This window comes from Astatotilapia calliptera, chromosome 15 (genome assembly GCF_964374335.1).
Source record: "Astatotilapia calliptera chromosome 15, fAstCal68.1, whole genome shotgun sequence".
Taxonomy (NCBI): domain Eukaryota; kingdom Metazoa; phylum Chordata; class Actinopteri; order Cichliformes; family Cichlidae; genus Astatotilapia; species Astatotilapia calliptera.
Window position 1 is genome coordinate 35,272,025 of NC_137436.1, and position 18,563 is coordinate 35,290,587.

At 40.5% G+C, this 18,563-nt stretch overlaps 1 protein-coding gene across 2 annotated transcripts in view; it reads right to left on the reverse strand.

Moving 5' to 3' along the window:
• arid3a (AT-rich interactive domain 3A) overlaps positions 1–10,701 on the reverse strand; it is a 40,846-nt gene extending 30,145 nt beyond the window's left edge. For both annotated transcript variants that reach the window (XM_026194844.2, XM_026194841.2), the window contains exon 1: positions 10,367–10,701. The gene's annotated coding sequence lies outside the window, so the exon portion shown is untranslated. The remainder of the gene's footprint in view (positions 1–10,366) is intronic.
• Between the last annotated feature and the right edge of the window lie 7,862 nt (positions 10,702–18,563).

The following is an 18,563-nucleotide window of genomic DNA, read 5'->3' on the forward strand; positions in this document are numbered from 1 at the left end:
AGTAGCAATAAAGCACTAAATGACAAACAAATTCAACGACGCACTCGCACACGTTATCTTGATAGCGCATTTTGCTTAAAGTGTTTTTTTTAAGAAGTCACACATCACAGTCACGCAATTTCTGGTGTTCACTTCATGTTTGTGCCATGAGCATTACAGCTCCGGATACTGCGCCCCTCTCTCTCTCCCTGTCATCTTGTCATATATGTAATTTCAAAGACAGAAGTGATTACAACAAAGCTCGTCTGTTGACTCTTCCTGTGCAGGGGGAAGCAGAAGTGGTCTCTTTGTTTCATGCCACTGATGATCAGTAACATGATTTCCTTCATACTAGATGGTGCAAATTATATTGCACCACTACATATGTTCTCTCCACTTCCCCAAATGAGGAGGTTCGCTTACTTCTAAAGACTTTCTATATGCATTGCAAACGACTACATTGCTGTTGTTGTATACTGCCTGAACTAAAAGAAAATCTGAATATTGTCGAATTTTTCTCATTTTATGTCTGGTCCTAACCAGAGATTCAGCTTTTCAGATTTTAGGTTTTCAGTTATGAGATAAGATATTTCTTTTTAATGTGAAACAACAAATCAGCTTCAGTTTTCCTTGGTTTCCCTGCTATCTGCCAAAACCTCAAATATTTGCTGTTGATTACCACATAAGCTCAAAAAAAAAAAAAAAAAAGATGTGTGGGAAACCTTAAAAAAAAACAACCAAGTAATAAGCGAGTAAGATGTTAACACTTATACATCTGTGCAGTAGAACTATATAAGCTTCTCACTTTTTGCATGAGCATCACATATTTTTGCCTGTGCGCCAAATGTTTTTTTAAATCGTCTTTGCTGTCTGTCAGCAAAAAACAACAACATTTTCATGCTTCCATGGATCATTTCAGATGCTATTATTTCAAGAACACCTTTATTTGTTTTGGAGCTCTGACTTGTGAAGAGTAGCTAGATGACTAGTTTTTAAATCCCGGTCAGAAGGGGTGGGGGGGGGGACCTTCTGGTTTATATTGGAATCATAAAGCTGGGTACTTATTAACAACAGGATTCGGGGAGTTAAGAGCGCTTAAAAGAACTGATGCACTGCCACTACTCCTTTTTAACTGCAGCAAAATGGCCAGAGGTTGACTCTTGAGTGAGTGATAAAGCATTTAGTATCTAGACCACAGCTTGCTGTGAAATTTGCAGTGAAGCTGTCTGAGTGGCAATGGGTGATTTCCCTTAAAACCCCCTTCTGGGTCTTCTTTGTACTGTACTACACGTGAGAAATCAGCGTTCATGGGGGAAATGTCTCCACACAGTCTTCGACTAGTTATGAGTAATATTTAGAATATTTAGAAGCTGCTGCTCCACTAAGAAATTCTGTGTGTACAAGATCCTGTGGCAAGAAAACAAACAGGTTTCACGCCCTGTCTGTCTTCCTTTTTTGACAGTCAAAATGCTTTACAAACTCATTTACACCAAACAAATTATACCATGGTGTTGCTCCTTCTCTGGGAAACATTTCCATATCTCAGTATGTCGGGAAAAGGGGTTAACTCAGGAGTTTCTGAGAACTTGACAACAGCAGACAACTTCCTCTGCAGTTTTACTGCCACCTTTACGAGGGCTTACTGGACAACAACCCCACCAACATCTGGCTTTTGTAGCCGGTGGGAACAGGCACAATGGCCATTCATTCCTGTGTAAGTAGTCATGAGTATTTATCGCATCCAGCAACCTCTGTCACCTGCCTCCCACAGTGCTTCAAAACCAGAAACATGGCTCCAATATTTATTTATAAGGCATACGAGCTACACACCGCTAACCCCTCAGGTTTAGTCTTCCATTTGGACTAAACTGCAACAGTCTGCCTCCAAGTATGTATTTACAACAAATGAATCAATTATATAGAACAGCACTTTATATGTACAACCAAATTATGAAGAATAGATCTCACAGGGACCACCGATAAAACCTCTGGAAGAAAGTCCACTTATTTAAAAAAAAAAAAAGACTCTGGCATTTGTGTGGATATATTCCTTGGGTTCATTTAACAGCTAAGTCTAAGTAGACACTACCTGCTGGGATAGATAGCAGGAAACCATGAGTGGGTGAGAGAAATTGAGGAACCACTGGCACAGAAACGTAAGCAGCTGGATGAATGGGGTATAAAAAAAAGAACACTAGCAGCTAATGGGTTAACCCTGTTTTTTTAAACCCACATTTGGGAAGTGGAAGACTGCAAGGTCTGAGCAAACAGGACAGAGTGATAAGAATGGGAGCTAAGGGTCTAATTCCAACAAGATAAAGTGACCCAGGCTGGCTCAACATACAAGCACATACAGACTCTTGATAAATGAAAGGAAAACCCTGAACCCTTAACCCCATACACAGAGGAAGGATCTGGTGGCTCTGTTATGCCATGCTGGCTATTTTCCTGCCAGGTTTTGGCCACATCTGTCCTCTTGGGGAGCGTGGAAGGTGAGGGTGTCACAGCAAATACATACAAAGCTGTTCAATTGATCATCTTTAACTTGAGATGAAACATTTCTATGCTGATGTGAGAACTCTCTTCCAAGATGGCATGCGTGCCACAATGAGCAATGAAAGAAAGAAAGAAAGAAATTCTCAGAGAGAAAGAGGAGTATTAAAACCCAAGGGTTTTTCCTCAGCGGGTACGTTCATGTGCCAGCAAGATTGCAGATTGTTTATCTTGCATTTCACATTTGGAATAAAAGTGTTAATTTCCTTTCATGTACTGAAACAACAAACCACCTTGTTCCTGATAAAACATCTGCGGTTTGAGATGAGCCGTGTGAGGTCTCTGCAGGTCCTGAAACTAGATATTAAAATGAATGTCTGTCTGTTCTGCTTGACTAAAAATCTGAGAATTCGATTTTTTTAAAGCTGTAATCTGCTTTTTGTGCCTCGTCTCGGCGTATTGCTCGCTGACGTGAGTGGGTGGGAGACATTGTAAAAGTTGTTTCGGTTTAGTTTCCGTAGATGGTTCGTGGTGTACGTTCTTTCTTTACATCTAGTTTAAATAAAAAAAACAAAAGAGAAAAAAACAAGCTCAATCCAAATGGACGTTAGACAGACTTAAATGGCATCGATGTTTTAACGCGATGCGGGTTAACTGAAATCCTGCAAGTTGTTATATCATTCAGCGTGCTGTCATGCATCGATAGTTTGTACCATACTGTTACGTTAGTAGAGAAACAGGCTTTGTACTGATATTATCAACAACATTCCCGGGCAAACATACGTCTGCCTGCCCCTCCTGAATATTTCTGTCTGTCTTTACTTTTAATATCAACGCTTCGTCGACTCAATCATCACACCTGAATTTATCAGATTATTACACCACGGTGCTCTCTGCAGCAAAGTTTACACACTTTTCTCAACAAATAAAGTAACACAAATTATTTAAATACTACACACTGGAGGTCACAGAAGAAGAAGAAAAAAATGCAACCACACCCATTCTACTTCAAACTGTTTATGTATACAAGCTGCTTTCTGTGTACACTAATTTACATATGATCCTTTTAAATAAAATAAACATATACTTGAACAGCCAAAATACTCGCACACAATTACTTGCAGCAACTAAGAAATAGGCAGAAATCGTTACTTTAATTAACAAGTTGCGTTCTCCTCCTGAGGCAAAACATTAACCGGAAAGGCTGTTAACCTGAAACTGAAATGAACAACACGCCTATAATTTCAGGTAAGCAAATATTTTAGTTGGAACACAACAACTATTGCAATAAAGAAAGAGAATCAACTGAGTTAGTCACAATAAAGTGTACTTTTCAGTCTTTATTTATGTCCACTGTGTGCATTCAAATAGTTAACATGCTGCTTGGATATTAACTGAGGATAGAATTTAAAATGACAGATGTTTGCAGCAAAGGATTCCCGATTACTTCTGAATCTAGACAAAAAGGGAAAAAAAGGAACGGGGTGGGGATAACAGCAAAAAGTCGGTTAGTGGTGCTGGTCTTGATTATGCCTCACTCTTGCATTCCTCGCAGTATTACCTCGTAAGGCAATAACACAGGCTCCATTGAACCCCAGTGGAGCAACAACAAGATCATTGAGGAAGTGTCGCACAGGCCGGTCACGTATTTTCCACTGAACCCTACCAGCAAGTCTAGGCCAAATCTGATTAGCGCCAGCTATGCTATAAATTAAGTGGGCATATAGCAGCAATAATCCAGCGATCCACTTCTCAGCAGTGAAATCTGTGGCCATCAAGCAACAGGATTAAGCTGTGGACGCAAGCGAGGCTAATAGTGTTTTGCATGCTAAAACCACCGTATGATCTACAGTGTTCTGATTTCACTCGAAGGAAATGTAAAAAGCCTCTGCATGTCAATTGGAAACAGAGGAAAGTCACTGCTCCTTGCTCACATGTCTGAAACACTCTGAAACAATATGAGTAGTATTATTATTAATAAGCAACTGTAAGCAGTGCGAAAGGAAAACTGCTGAGGTTCAATACTTCTAGGAAAATGGAAGGAAATCCTAAAAATCATAAAAAGATTCAATTATAAGGCTGGATACTGATATATGTAAGTCAGGTAAACAAAAAAAAACAATACGAGCTGCTTAAAAGAGGTCATAGAATAACCACAGGAACAACATGTTACCATGTGTGTGGAAAGGTTTGCATTTCTGCACGTCAGATACATGTAACTTCAAGGCCAAACAACTGACAAGGAAAATGTTTCTCTGTTAGACAGAAGACCGTCCCTAACTGCCTGAAAAGTTATCAGCTGAACATTCAAATTAAAAAAAGAGAGGTCTCTGCTGATTCAGCTGAAACGTTTGCTGCTGATAATGCCTCGCTGGTGGATATTGACTTTGCCATGTTACAACCCTACGAGAGCTTCGAGCAGACACTGTATTATTACAGGAGCAGACATAAATCTCATGTGACGACAGCTCTGGTGGGGAGACGCAGACCATTCTTAAAGAGGCTAACGCAGTCTGTGCTGCAGTGAAAACAACAGATGACATCAGTATTTTTATGGTTAACTCTCTCATGGCTCGACAGTTTCATTTGTACCGGCTGGTACCCGTTCTTTGTTGTTCTGTTTTGCTTTTTTTTTTTTCATTTTTCTTTTGTGCAGCTAAACCGCATCCTGAAAAAAACAAAACAAAACAAAACAAAAAAAACACAAAAAAGAAACAGTTTTCTGAAACAACTTCCAGAGAAAGTGAACAAACAAGTCACATCAACAGATCAGTGCTTTCATTTTAGGCAGCTGTTTTGTGTCCACTGATCCATGTTCATTTCTGCTTAAGCTTTCAGTACTTTACTAAGTGTCTATTCCCTTTATGGTTTAAAAAAACAAAACAAAAATAACCCCACTACTTTTTTAAATACAATTAGTGCATTTAATCAAGCCACCTGTACTGCTAATATTAATATTAACTACTTTAGTACCTCCAGTGATTACTATAAAGGCAGTTACCAGGTCAGAACTTTGCCATGAAAAACAGAAGCTCAGGAGACAGGCTGCGTGTTGCAGCTCGCAGGTTTCAGTGCACTGCCATTGTGGCTCCAGAGTGATGATATGACGCCGCTTCGTCTAGCATGGGAAAGGTGGAGGGGGGGGGGGGGGGGGTATTTTTCATTGAATGGCATGAAAACTGGATTAACTTGTCGGTTTATATAGAGACTACATGGTCACGTCACTACATTGTGATCTTTTACAATCCATCCTTTTGTGTGTACACGGTTGATGGATGATTGGAAACCTAAGATAAAGACTTCTTTGCACACAGTGAAAAGGAAAAAAAACCACTGCTGGTGGTCAGTTCTGTATTAGATGTGGATTAAACATCTCTGCCTAATAAATACCAGCAGCTTGATCTGCCAGCAAAGGATTTATATTTGATTAAATTAGTTTTTGATTACTCGGGTGGGTTGTTAGTGCCAGCTGACACAAACGTAATGCTAAATGTAACAGAAATGCTTCAGGTCTGATGGACACGTCAACATGTTGCAGCTGTGGCCTGGTATCCGGGCAGATGAGCACGGGGCACCTGTCTGGCGCCGAACCCACTGCGTTCACAAAGCTTACATCTGTCTGAGCAGGTTGGTTCAGGACCTGCGGGCCATCCCAAAGCCTTAGTCCTTTCCTTTTGCCTACGTCACTGTCAGGCCTGCTGGGATTCCCTCATGACTCGAGCCCACGTAATGAAGTAACTGTATGGGTTTTTTTCCCCTGCATTTTTTGGCTACAGTTAAAGGCCCACGTGCTGAACAGTGCCTTCAGAAAAGCAGCTTTTGGCACAAGAACAGCTGAAAGGCAGCCAAGCCGCGCTGCCTCCCACTACTTTAATAGCAGGAAGGCTTGTGGTGTGCAGACAGCACTCAACATTCACAGTAATACAATCTCTGCTGATACAGAAGCGTTCAAGTAGTCAATGCAGTCCTTGAGCCAAAGCCCACACCCCTTGGGAGTTGCAGGAAGGGTGACAAATTAAAGCAAGAAAATAGCCCTGAACACAGTAAAAGGTTTATAGTTTGATAAGAAAACAAGTAGACTTGTCTGGCCTGTCTGAGCATGTCTTCCTGTCATTAACTCGCAGCCACTAACCAGTTTAGTGGCCAACTGCCAGTGTCTGCCGTTCACTCAGCCGTGATGCTCGGAGGCAAACTGAACAAGCTATTTGCATGTGACACTTACTACTTCCAAATGATCTTCAAATACACTTGGGCTGAGATCAGGCACCGCTGACGACAGGAAGCTATGTGGATTTTTGCTTGTAAATGACAACGTGACACTGCCTCATGCTGATATGTGCATTTGGCAAGGTGAGAAACAGTGAGGTGTGAACCTACCAGCGGCACAAACTCCTTAAGACAAAAAGAAGAAGAAAACGTGAATTAAAAGAAAAGCAGAAGTCTGGCTCTACATGGAACACACATGACTAATATATAAGGTGTTACATGAACCTGAGATGGTTTCAATACAGAGAATCCCAAACAGCAGATTAAAGAAGAGGCCAGAAGGGACTATGTTAAACAGCAGGAGAAAGAAAACAGAAAACACACTCCGGGAACCAGCAACAGAAAGCAGGCATATCAGTAGAAGCCAATGCAATGAGAAGACAGACGTGGCCATCGGCCAACCCACAATACATGTGTCAGCAGGACTGATATCTAGATGATAGCAGGCTCAATCGCCTACGATAATAAATGGAACAAAAAAACCCCCAAAAAAAACCAAGCAATGAGTGAGAAACACATTACATTTTGCTTTGAATGCCAGTCATTTCATTTCTAATCTACAATGAGCCAATCACAATGTAAAATAAAAGCCTGGCTTGGTTCAGCTGCCTTTCCCTATGCCGCTGTCAAAGGATACCATATGGAGAGGGGACCAAACAGATTAGCGGTGCAGTTTTTCTAAGGTGATTGAGGAATGGTGGGGCGTGGGTGCCATGATCAGGACCTGGAAATCTCTGTTAAGATGATGCCAAGTTCTGCGACTCAGCAGCTCACACTTTCTTTGTGTCTGTCAGCAACAACTTAAGAAGTAATTATGCCCACTCAGATGCGGGACGGCTCTCAACCTTCCTGGCGGCGTCTTCTCCTGGTTCACCTTTTTGGGTTTCAAAAACACCCGTCCTCCCATCAATTTGTGTGCGTGCTGAAAACTTTTGCAAAATTGATGACCACACAAAGAACATTTCAAAACCGTGCCTGTGACCTCAAACCACACAATGGACCACTTTGTTGCATTTTTGCAACAGAGAATCATGAATCTGAATCTAATCCTTTGATTAATAGCACAAAGATATTAGCCTTTTTTTAAAAAAACTTTTACAAAGAATCACTCATCCTGATGGAAGGGAAAAGCATCTAAAACCACCTTTAAATAAGACAGTGAAACCAGACTTGACTGTTTTTTCGTGTCATAAATGTTTAATGTCATCCAGACAAATGTACTCTACGGGGCATTTCCTGTGCCTGTACTCCACTGTCCCCTTTACTTGGGGAGAAACTTTAACAGTAACCACAAACCAAATGTTAGTCAGTTTTGGTTGTGGCTGCGAGGTTCCTCGTGAGACAAAACAGGCTATTATGAGAGAAATACAGTTTGAGGGCCTCTCGACTCTTTTGGATGAAACGTTAGCCGTCCCCCTTTTTCACAACTGCGGACGTCACATGAAAACAGTCTGCAGGGCTCATACTGTGGACTTTCCCACTACCATGCTGTAGCACTCAAGATGGCACATTGTGTCCAAGCCACCACTGTGACGCGACTTTTCTTTGGAATATTTTTGACTGGACTTGATTTTATCTAGCTGCGTCAGAGTTGCACTTACACAGAAATGTCAGCAACTTACGGGATTTTTATTTTTTTTTACGTGTAAGAAACTGAAAAAACCCTTGAACTCTAGTGAAGATCATCTCATTCAGACATCTCGTGTAGGGTTATTTTCACATCTTTAAGTACATCTATTTTCTTACATTTTTATGTTTTTGGTTGGTTTGTTTTTTTTACATCAGAGTAGTCCATACTCCCAAGAAAGATTTGAGGTTTTCAGAAGTAATTTCAGGTTTAACAGTTTTATTTTCAGTGTAAGTATTTAACTTCTTTCCTAGGTACAATTCTTAACCTGGAAACCTGACAGTCTGTGCTTTGACTGACAGATGTGTGTAAGCCTTTGAAAAGCATGTCACCCCTGAACGAATAGAACTTCCTTGATGAGAGGCTTCATTCATTCATTCTTCCTTTTTTTAGTGCAGGCTGTAGGCAATTTCACAGCCATCAAATTGTCCTAGAGGCCTTTATATAAACATAATCCAGAGAGAGGGAGCACTTATGCCATGTACTTACTTGTTGATAAGATTTGCAAAGTCTACTTACTTTTTGATAGGTCTTTATTTGTTCATCTATTTGCTCCCTATACTACCAAGACTTCTTTAGCCTGAAGCATTGTGATTACAGGTAGTCAGATAATTTAAGAAAAAAAGCTGGCATTGATACTGAAAGGCTTATTAACGCAGGAATTCACACAGTCAACATTAATCTCTTCTTTTCCGCTCTAATATGTAAAACTAATGCTTTTTGCTCTGTGCTAGAGCTAAAATTACGTTGGTTTGGTTTCCTTCTTCGGAGGAAAAATGCAGCACTGACCCTGTCCATGTCTGCTATTGGTCATCTGGTTCCAGCTCCGCCTCTTTTATGTGAAAGGACAGAGCTAGATTAGGAAAACCTGGTTTTACGTCCACTGTCGCGTGACTGTGGTTTAGAGTCTTATGGAGCTACATATGTTAACCTTGCTTCTTAGCACAGGCCTTTGGGGCTGCCTGCTCTTACTAAAGTGAGTGGCATGAAGCAGTCTTAAAAACCTGCTTCAAAATAGTCCATAAAGCCACCTTTTGGTCTCCGGTGACTCCCCCCTGCAAAAACACCACCACCACCTCTCTTCTCGTCCCCTCCCAGCTAATGCAGAACATGGCAGCCAGACCTCCAGTGAAGGCCCCAGCTGTACTTGCAGTTACATGCGCTGGCTTTTATATCTAACATAAAGGGCAATGGGATGTACTTATGTTACACAATCATACAGTGGATGTGTAATGGCGGTGTGGGTTCGAGCTCTACGGGACGCGGCGTCAGACGTCGTTCAAAATGTATATATGCATATATTTATATACGTTTATTTAAAACCCCCACACACATACTTTAATTTGCACTTTTAGCCGCGAAGATTTAACAGCAAGAAAAAAGCGCTTTGTCTGTTATTGGCACGTAACGAAGCCGGTGTGTAGTGTGACTAATCCTCCTGCAGTGTGAACTTACGGCTTTACGTTTGGGACGTGGTTGAAGTGACAACGTAACGGTCAGAAATCGACTGATAGCCCTTATTACTACGGTGACACGGTTACCAGGTAACACCAGAGACTAACTCTGCTAGTTATTAAAATGACAACCTTTTCTATTTTTACCCTTCATAGTATTAATAAATATACACACACACACACACACACACACACACACACACACACACACACACACACATATATATATATATATATATATATATATATATATATATATAAATATTTGAGGGGTGTTGGGGGAATAGTTTACAAAAAAGTGCCCTTTCAATCAGCGTATGGTTAATATCTAACCGTTGTGAGTGATTCACGGTCCTTGAGTCCATCCGCTACCTTTGCAATAGGCAATTAATCAGACATTTGAAAGCATATCGATAAAAAAAACTGCGTCCTTTCTAATAAATGACGAGACAAACACAAGGAGGAAGCCACGGAAAAGTGAACGGAGTTTAAAGGGTAGCTCGGGCACAAATAAAGCGAGCGAGACACAGAGAGAAAATAAACTTACCACATCGGCTTCCGTTCGGTATTCTCACTCCTCAGAACCGGAAGAAACATTCCTTGTTTTCTCCGACTCTGAATCCCGAGTGCTCTCGCTCTCACCGGTTACGCGCAGAGGAAAAAGCCCCGGAACGAGGTCGAAGAGAGGTGATTAGCATGTATATCGACTAGAAATGAAGTGGCTTCATGTGACTGCATGACACCCACTCGATCGGCTTGCGCATGTAATTGTGTTTTTTAGAATTTGCGTGGCGCTAGACAGACACGGAGACAGAGAGAGAGAGAGGCGTGGAGAGACTCTCCGGTTTGCACACTCACATCATTGGTTGACAAACAGCAATCAGATGCAAATTCCTAACCTCTGAATCAGCAGGGGCCAGCCCTCCCACCTCCCCTCAACCTCCCCTACCTCCCCTCCTCTTCCTCCCGGACGCCCCCAACCCCCGCGGCAGGGTAAGTGCAGGGCTATAAAGTTGGAGTGGGGCAGAAAGCTGGGGACGTTAGAGCAGATGATGCAAACTTCAGGCACACTTTGCATTTGGTGTCCCTGCGGTATTTAACAGATGGACAGTAGCAGGTGAATTAAAGTAAACGTAGCAGTGTCAACAGACGTCAGAAGTAGCGGCGCAGAAAGAGAAGGGGGAAAAGGTGTGGTTTAATGTGCGGCATTTCGTGGGCCTATTACAGGGGTTTAAAATGTGAATAAATAAAAATAAAACGTAGCGTAGAGCAGAAACAGCCACTTGCGTAAGGACACAGTGAAGCTGTTTACAATCAAACTACAACAGAAAAGGGTTATTTAATCTGCCAAACTGACTGAATTCAATTTCCCAGATAAAAATATTTCTATAAAATATTATAAAATAGAAAATATTTTATATTTTTAAATTCTGTTGGTCTAGCTTCCTTCGTTAAAGGAAAAATAAACCCAGTAGCCAATAACAAGTAATTATATGGCCAGTATCACAGATACCAATGCGGATACAGATATTTATAAATTTTAAAGGTGGTTTATGAGATGAATCAACATTAATTTGCTAAATTTAGAACATATTTTAATTACCATATACATTTTTTAATTTAAAAAATTGGTTAACAGTGGGCAACATACTGAACTATGATCTGATACAATACCAAAGTTGGTATCGATATGATCGATATTTGATTGATCATCTCTGTAGCCCACAATGAAACACTGTTTTACTGTTTTGCTGGTACTTGGGATCTAAAATGCCAACGATGTGCATATGATATTTCTTCTACCTTGTATAGTATGCATTTTTGTTGCTAGGTTATGCTGCATCTGTTTATTCCAGCTGTGTCCACTCTGCTTCTGTAAAATTGTGAATTCCCCTTTAATTATTAAGATATCTTATCTTACCTTTTATTAATCACTTTTCACAGCGTTTGTCATACTGCAAGGCTTTAATAGATCAGGCTGGAAAAATATCCTGCATTAGTTATTAGAGTCAGTGTTTGTTTGTTTTTTTGCACCTTCAGGCCTCTAAAAAAGGTATCTGACTAGAATAAATGATTAATAAAATGGTAATAAAAAAATACAATTGCTCCCAAACAGAGAAAAACATTGAAAATCTTTCTCCAAACACTTTATATAAAGTTTGCAATCAAAAAATTATAATGCTCAGTAAAAAAAGAAGTTGTGTAAACCCATTTGTGTTTCCTGTGCTCATTTTTAGGGAGTATCCCAATTCAAAGTGCCCAAAGTGAGCTTTTACGCGAAGCTCGTTTCATTTAGGGTTAATCGAGTCTAATTTGGCTCTATCTTAATCGTTGATGGTTTCATTTTATTTCATGTCGCAACATTCATTTTGAAAATATGAAGGTGGCAAAGTGGTTGAACGTTTTACTTTCACAACACGTGTAGCTCTGTAATCTGAATTAGCAAATTAGACTGAGATAAAAATCGATTGCAATACTGTACAACCGCTATTTCGTGTTTTTGTTTTTTGATAGAAGCTTACGCCTCTTTGTCAGCTGAAACTCTATTTAACTGCATTATTTTAAATGTCTTATATGTCGTCGCATTTAAATGAGGAAATAGTGCACACATCTGTTTCCAAACAAACTTTTCTGTCTCAAAATCCCAAACTTTAGGTGTTACATATCAGTGTGCAGTGTGTAAAAACACGGGAACAGCCTCTAATGTTACAGTTGGGAATGGAGAAATTACAAACCACAATGCCTTCACACAGATTAAACTTGCAAAAAGTGCACAGAAAATAATCCCTTTAGCCACAGGTAAATAATCTGGAGGTCATTTCTGCCCTTTATCTCTGATAGTTTCCAAAAAAGCTCCTGGTTACATCTTTGCTTAAAAAAAAATCATGTGGGAATCAGACAGGTGAATGCTGACTGGCTGATAGCCCGCTGCAGCTGTTAGCTGAAATGTACAGCTCGAGATATTTAAAACAGAAAAGTGATCCCGTGTCTGCCTCATCAGGTGAAATGGGATCCAGGAAAGCAGTTTGCTCATTGCCCCGGTCCCAGAGAGACATGTAATTAAAATCAAATGGGCCCCTGTCGCAATGACAGCTCTAATTTCACACTTGATACCAAAATAATTAAAGAGCCCGAAGCGTTTTCAGTACAAATGAACTGCTGCAGGGGTGTGGTTGGCATGAGGAGCAGCGGCTTTAACAGCAAAATACAAAAACAGTCATTTTGCTTTTAGATATAAATAAACAGCCAGACAAAAGCTTCAGTGACAACAATGGAAGGATTACTTAATGAGAACATGGACACACAGTTCTCACCCTTATATTCTTACATAAACAGAAAATAAGTATTCCTGTTTTCATGTAAATACTGAGTGCTAGGCCTGTGCGCTACTCAGTGTTTGGCATGCAAATATGACAATCGGTTTGGGCTTGTATTTAGATTTAAAGGGTTTAGCCTGGAGGGATCTTATCTCTGACCCGTGCTCTCATGATAAACAGCAATAAACTGTGTTTCAGCATCTTTACGGAAGGCTGCGAAATAAAAAGATGCTCATATTCACTTGCATTTGTTACCCTGTTATCTTCATGTCGGTTACCTTCACGTGCTGCTCTTTGGCAGTTTTACAGCTTTTATTCTGAACATCTTTCTGAAGTGACTGGTTTTTGCTTGTCTTCAGCAGAAACTGGAAACTAATCCAACTTGCTGAATGTATTTACACAGTCTTGTTTGCCTCCAGTGCAGTCTCTTTGTCACAAATGTGAGAAACAAATTAAAAGGTGATCATGCCAAAAGGTAGTGAAAAAAATACAAAATTGTGAAAGCAAAGTGCCAGAAGAGTAAATACATGGTCACAAACTGTGTATCAGGTTAAATTGTCTAAATGAGGGTTATGCTTGTGTTTTACTATAACACCATCTAGTGGAAATCTAGTGCTCATTGTTCTTTGACAAATACTTTTCCAGAAAGGCATCACTGAAAAGAGATCAAGTTGTTATTCTTTGATCTGTTATGTTTTTAAGTTTCTATTTTCTCTGGTGGTTGTTACTAGTTTTGTTGTGGTTACTGCACTTGTGGGAAGTATTAGAGCCCAACTTTGCTGTTCAATTATTTAGTTGTAAAAGGTAAATGATCATAAAATACATTACTGTAGGGCAAAATGCTCCTTCATTAGCTGAAGCTTCTGCACAACACAAAACCACATGCAGTCAGGCCCTTCAATACTCAAGGTATGAACATATCTTGAGGAGACTGCCATGTCATTGTGATAGACTACAATCAAGAGACATCTTCATGAATGGAAACAGAGAGGCTTCACGACAATTCAGTCTGTCAGTTAGGGTGGGGACAGCTTATGACTTGGGGAGTCATAAGCTGACCAGATAGAGCTTCACAGTGCAAAAGCAACCAGAACTGAAGGCAGATACAGTAAAGGAGGAAACAACATTTGATATCTATTAGTTCTACACTCCAAACAGTCAATTATTAACCATAAAACTTGCTTGTTCAATTCAATTTGAGCCTTTGAAAATGGGGGGATTATATAAAAATGTCTAAATCCTGAATGAGCATTTTCAAGGATTTCAAGCACCTGTACAAACCCTGTTCAATGTTCACTTGAAAGACCACCTTATAAAGTACTTCTAGCTGAAATGATGAGGACAAAATCCATGCTGCTTGTTATGTGAAAAATCTGAAAGTTGTGGCTGAATAGACAAACACAGTGAAAATCTTCTGAAGTCTCAGTGTTCCCCTGTGTGTTGATGCAGACTGTGTGCACACAGAAGACTCAGTGCCAGTTATCAATTTAGTTATTTATTTTTTGCACTACATTAGATAACATTAAAATAGTGTTTTAAAAAATGACAATAATATTCCCAATTGTGTTATTTTTGTGTTGTAGTCTTTATGAAAACAAACAAACAAACAAACCAAAAAAACCCTACCTCATAATCTTTTGAGTCTGTTATATGGCGGGGTGCTGTGGACACCCAAGTTTCTGAATGCAATAACTCAAGAACGAGACAATGTAGAATTTTTAAATCAATACCATGGTTGCATTTACTGAAAATCTGTAAGGTTTAAATCTCAGGGACCTTGACTTCAAGGTCAGAGCTCAACTTTTCTAAAGAAAAGAGGATTTTCCCATTTATAAAACATGTATGTCTACTAGGAGGCTAAAGGTTTGCACTATATTTAAAAAGAGTTACAAACAACAATTAGATGATGCTTAAAGCTGGTTTATTTAATAAACATCCAGTTTATTTCCAATTTGGATCAAATTAGGTCTGATTGAAGGACCGATGTAATGGTAAGTTGTACGCTGCTCCGCTTTGAATATTGTTAAGAACTTGACACAGAGATTACTTAATGGATTTTATGCAAAATTGTGCCTCAGTTCAAGAACATATTCATCAGTTGTTTTTATTTTTTTAGGCTTTTTTTTTTCCTTTTAGATTTTCACAAGAATTGCTAGTTCCCCTGGAGCAGGGGTCCCCAATCCCAGTCCATGAGGGCCGGTGTCCTTGCAGGTTTTAGATCTCACCCTGGGTCAACACACCTGAATCACATGATTAGTTCATTACCAGGCCTCTGGAGAACTTCAAGACACGTTGAGAAGGTAATTTATCCATTTACATCAGCTGTGGTTGATCAAGGACACATCTAAAACCTGCAGGGACACCAGCCATCGTGGACTGGGATTGGGGGCTCCTGCCCTAGAGTTTTGGCCACCCCATCAACTGATTCCCTATGAGCAAGCAATGAGCGACAGTGGGAAGGAAAAACTCCCTTCTAAAAGGAAGAAACCTTCGACAGAACCAGGCTCATAAAGGGACAGCCATCTGCCGCGACTGGTTGGGGTGGGGGGAGTGAAAATTAAAAAAAAAAAGAAAAGAAAAGCCAAAGTGATCATTATTGGAGCAGCTTAATTAATTCTTGCAATGATATCTGCTGTTAATGCCTTTTTCCAATCCCTGTTTGTGTTTTTGTCATTTTTGTCTGGGGTTGAAGCAATGCTGGATATTGATTCTCTGTGATCTTTCTGTTTTGAAGACTGCTGAGAGATCACAAGGTTTTGTCCTCCTGTGATACTCAGTGCAGGCCTGGGTTGAAAAAGGGATGGTGGAGAACCTCTGAGGGTGTTATGCACTGGTTTGGATCCAAGGCCAACATCTGTTTGATTAGGCTGACAGATAAATGTTGGATATTTCCCCGACAGCTAACGTTCAGTAGTCGTTTGAGTTCACCGAGACAGTTAAGTCTTATGTATCGAGTGTCCTTGGACTGATAATTTGTCTCATCTTGAAATTGTCTTTCGGTCTTAAATGTCCAGCGCTGTCCGTTGTAGTTTTCTTTTATGAAATACAGGGAGTGCAGAATTATTAGGCAAATGAGTATTTTGTCCACATCATCCTCTTCATGCATGTTGTCTTACTCCAAGCTGTATAGGCTCGAAAGCCTACTACCAATTAAGCATATTAGGTGATATGCATCTCTGTAATGAGGGGTGTGGTCTAATGACATCAACACCCTATATCAGATGTGCATAATTATTAGGCAACTTCCTTTCCTTTGGCAAAATGGGTCAAAAGAAGGACTTGACAGGCTCAGAAACGTCAAAAATAGTGAGATATCTTGCAGAGGGATGCAGGAGTCTCAAAATTGCAAAGCTTCTGAAGCGTGATCATCAAACAATCAAGCGTTTCATTCAAAATAGTCAACAGGGTCGCAAGAAACGTGTGGAAAAACCAAGGCGCAAAAGTCAAGCGTGCAGCTGCCAAGATGCCACTTGCCACCAGTTTGGCCATATTTCAGAGCTGCAACATCACTGGAGTGCCCAAAAGCACAAGGTGTGCAATACTCAGAGACATGGCCAAGGTAAGAAAGGCTGAAAGACGACCACCACTGAACAAGACACACAAGCTGAAACGTCAAGACTGGGCCAAGAAATATCTCAAGACTGGTTTTTCTAAGGTTTTATGGACTGATGAAATGAGAGTGAGTCTTGATGGGCCAGATGGATGGGCCCGTGGCTGGATTGGTAAAGGGCAGAGAGCTCCAGTCCGACTCAGACGCCAGCAAGGTGGAGGTGGAGTACTGGTTTGGGCTGGTATCATCAAAGATGAGCTTGTGGGGCCTTTTCGGGTTGAGGATGGAGTCAAGCTCAACTCCCAGTCCTACTGCCAGTTTCTGGAAGACACCTTCTTCAAGCAGTGGTACAGGAAGAAGTCTGCATCCTCCAAGAAAAACATGATTTTCATGCAGGACAATGCTCCATCACACGCGTCCAAGTACTCCACAGCGTGGCTGGCAAGAAAGGGTATAAAAGAAGAAAAACTAATGACATGGCCACCTTGTTCACCTGATCTGAACCCCATTGAGAACCTGTGGTCCATCATCAAATGTGAGATTTACAAGGAGGAAAAACAGTACACCTCTCTGAACAGTGTCTGGGAGGCTGTGGTTGCTGCTGCACGCAATGTTGATGGTGAACAGATCAAAACACTGACAGAATCCATGGATGGCAGGCGTTTGAGTGTCCTTGCAAAGAAAGGTGGCTATATTGGTCGCTGATTTGTTTTTGTTTTGTTTTTGAATGTCAGAAATGTATATTTGTGAATGTGGAGATGTTATATTGGTTTCACTGGTAAAAATAAATAATTGAAATGGGTATATATTTGTTTTTTGTTAAGTTGCCTAATAATTATGCACAGTAATAGTCACCTGCACACACAGATATCCCCCTAAAATAGCTAAAACTAAAAACAAACTAAAAACTACTTCCAAAAACATTCAGCTTTGATATTAATGAGTTTTTTGGGTTCATTGAGAACATGGTTGTTGTTCAATAATAAAATTATTCCTCAAAAATACAACTTGCCTAATAATTCTGCACTCCCTTTAGTTATCAGTGTATGAGCCAGAGTCTAAAACATGATCTGGTGGCTGTCCCTGGGTCTGTATGATGAATTTCAAAACATCATAATTGTTTCTCGCAGGGTAGAAAGGAAGCCCTGTAGCAAGCTCCACAGCTACCAGCCCCAGGGACCACATGTCTATTGCTTCATTAAATAGACTACCAATCATAACCTCGGGTGCTCTATAACCAACCGTCCCCACACAGTCACCAGGAATCACTGTAGATGCGGGACATGCAAATCCAAAGTCTATAAGTTTGACTTTGATGGGACACTCATAGCAGTCCACAACCATTATGTTTCCAGGTTTGAGGTCAGCATGCACTATTCCCAAAGAACCCAGGTGGAACAGAGCATTTGCGAGCCAAAATAACATTGTCCTGATTTCTCCTATTGGGAGAACCCGGTTCCCCCGGTCCCGCATGTACTGCCACAGGCTTTGATCGAGGAGTTCAAAATTTAAGCAGATGCGGTGACCTTCAACAAAAAAGTCGTTCCATTGAACAATGTTGCATCTATCAGCATCCAAGCCTCGTAGCTGCGCCAGGATGAAAATTTCCATTTTTGCCTGTTGCAGAATTTCATTGTTTCTCTTGTTGACTTTAATAGCAACAACTTCGTTGGTTTTTGTATTGCGACATTTGGTTACAATACCAAAGCGCCCTTCTCCAAGGAAACCCTCAACCTCGTAGTGATCTCCCAAAAGGGTCTCTTTAGATATTTCAAGATCATCTTTAGAGGAGGATGGGTTGGCTGATGCGTTGACGTATTCTTGTTGAGAAAATTCTTCCGAGTTTTGGGAACTGCAACTGATTTTCTGCGTTCTTT